At 39.7% G+C, this 2,977-nt stretch overlaps 1 pseudogene; it reads right to left on the bottom strand.

Annotated features, from left to right (window-relative positions):
- Positions 1-1,335: 1,335 nt before the first annotated feature.
- LOC149202487 (organic cation/carnitine transporter 4 pseudogene) lies at positions 1,336-2,165 on the bottom strand (annotated as a pseudogene).
- Between the last annotated feature and the right edge of the window lie 812 nt (positions 2,166-2,977).

Below are 2,977 nucleotides of genomic sequence, written 5' to 3'. Positions count from 1 at the left end.
TTCGCTCGGTTGGCATGCTTCATTTGAATGTAACTTTGTTTATGAAGGTCTAAGCAGGCCTTTAAGGTGTAGGCAACAATGTCCCAACTACAAATGCAGTCTCCTCGAGACTTCACACATGAACAAAATAGACAAACCTCTCTAGGCATCAGCAACAGCATAGTCTTCTGAAATCTCCCATGGCTAGCTCCTAAAACGTCGTTAAACCATGCACTGAATCATTGTAAACGCTCACAGTATCTTAAAAAATTATTATTACTTGTAAAATTTGTCATTGAAAACAGAATTTTTGTGCGACAGGATAAACAAATTAGTGCAGCATGGATAATCAAGTGAGGATCCGCAGGTTGTTAAAAGGCGAGCCCGTTCGAAAATGCACCTCCCCTTTGAACTTTCTCATTAAATAATTTTAGGTCGAGGGGACCCATGTGAAGGCTTCATAGCAGCACGGATTAAGAGCATATGGATGCTGGTTATATGGATCTTTCAATTTTTGTAACATGTCAAAGGCTGTACTTGAATGGAGTGGTGTTCATTTTTTATGAAATGAAATAAAGTGCGAGGTTGAACTGCAGGGAAAATGGACACCATTTTTTCCAATAGAATTAATTTAGATTTATTTTAAATATAAATCTAACATGAGTTTAGAGGGATTTAATTTATTTAACAAATATTATTTTAATGTTTTGTGTGGTTATTTTTTTTATTTTTGTTTTTGTAAAGTTTTATTTTTTATTTTATTTTGGTGGATATGAGCAAAATTTCAACTTTGATGATGGAGGGACACCCTTACACATCATACTCGATCGGTTTAATGAGACAAGTAAGAAACTTGCAAACTAATGACACTAAGTAAGTTAAAAGACAGGAGAATGGAAAAAAGGGATGCATGGAAGGTGTTGAGTATGAAATGATATAGCCACTCTATTTTAATTTATTTAGGCTTATTATTCTTAATGAGGTTGGACAAGTCCCTATATGGTTACACTTCACTAGAAGGAGGATATAACCACAAAAATGAAATAATGCAACAAGTATAAGTTCCAAGCATCATGATTCATTTCCAACTTCAACCCACAATCTTTACATCCCAATATACTAAATGAAAAATATTCTTATGAATAAATGACTAATGTACCTCATGCGTGTTGAGTCTCCATCATTGGATGAGTACACTTATTTCAAAAAATGACCTGAGCATATGAGAAAGATGCATCACAAGAGTTGTGTATGTGGATAATGTCAATTATTATTTCTATAATGTGAATCATGGAGGGATGATGATTATTATCTCATGATGCCCATGGCTTCTTTCAGCCTGCCCTTCACCAGGTATCACCGCGGGGACTCCCAAATGAATGGCAGAACGAAGATGCAATACACGGCCGAGGGGATCGAACCCGCGACGTACATATATCTCCAGTTGCTAGAAAAGTAGGACAGAGCCGGCAGCACTGCTATGCCGAGAGAAAAGAAGTAGAAAGTCGACATGCCAACCGGTGCTCTCTTGGACGGTCCGACGGCTTCCGTCGCCAAGACGAACGACGACAACCCCAGGCCACCATTGCTAATTCCCGTCAATAGACGGAGAATTAAATAAACCCATAAATTCGGCGACATTGCCGTCAAGAAACCAAAAAATGGCATTGCAGATGCAGACCAACTTCAGGACACCCTCACGCCCCAGCGAAGAATCCGATAGATGCCTAGATATCCCTGCACCTGTATCAAAAAATAAATCAGAAACTGAAAGAAAATCTTAATGGCGATCAGCCGTCAGATATAAAAGCGCACAGGGGCTGAAAATATCAATTACCGAGCAAACACCCGACAAAGAACACAGACTGCAAAAACCCAACTTTGTATTTCTGGCCGCAGACGAGATCCCATCCGCAGACCGTCGAAACCCCGGGGCCTCCGTCCCAGTCCCATGAGGCCGGGTCCATGGAGCATATAGATCCCGTCGGGCTGCAGGATTCGAACCTTGGCTTCACGGAAAGGAAATCCTCTGGAGTTTTCCCTCCATTGCAATGCCAATGGGGTTCATAGTCGGCGAAAATCATGACCATCGTAGGAAAGGCCTCCAGTGTCCGTGCGAGGCTCGACAGCAAGAAATGCTTAATCTGCCACCGCCCGAACAATAACTCAGAAGACACAGAGGCCATTGGGTTGGGAGATAAAAGGACAGTGTGAGGATCAACGACCAAACTTCCTTCAATCGTCTAACACCACAAATCTACGGTCAACAATAAGACATGGCATCGGCTGGGGCAATTCATTTCAAAGGGAAATGCCTTACGGCGTAATGAATTGAATTTTGTATCCCAAACTCGGTCAACAATAAGACACGGCATCGGCTGGGGCAATTCATTTCAAAGGGAAACGCCTTACGGCGTAATGAATTGAATTTTGTATCCCAAACTGTTTTCGAAATTATATCCATATGGATTAACTGTTAATAGTTGTTGTGAAGATCTATGATAAACACTTCACTGTTTTTGTGGAGATCTATGATAAAGATCTATGATAAACACTTCACTGTTTTTGTGGAGATCTATGATAAACACTTGCACTAGTGGATCACTTTGAAGAATACCTGCAACCAGGGCAAAGCCATGTCCAAATGACTTGGTCAGCTAGCCAAATAATGCTAGAACATAAATTATAAACTAATGAATATATTCTCTATTCTCAGGAATCCTCTGCTTTTTATATTCGGATCATATAGATAATGAGATCAACATATATGAATCAGAATAAGTGATTAATAAACCAACACAAATCCACAATACAACGAAAGTCACCTTCCTGATCTTAAAATGACCTTGCATTCTGCCACCAACCAGCATTTTCTATTAATTAATTTAACAAGAGTTCTCTCTTGTTTATTTAAACTGCATGACTCCATTCCATTAGGCCTGCACAAAATTTAATTTGAATATTATTAAATGCAGGCCTGCTAATGGTGATGGAGTAG

This window comes from Pinus tabuliformis, chromosome 2_1 (assembly GCF_031772625.1).
Source record: "Pinus tabuliformis cultivar Carrire ecotype Pingquan chromosome 2_1, CPIR1, whole genome shotgun sequence".
In the NCBI taxonomy this organism is placed as follows: domain Eukaryota; kingdom Viridiplantae; phylum Streptophyta; class Pinopsida; order Pinales; family Pinaceae; genus Pinus; species Pinus tabuliformis.
The sequence above is the reverse complement of the archived record's forward strand: the minus strand, read 5'-3'. Positions and strand labels throughout refer to the sequence as shown.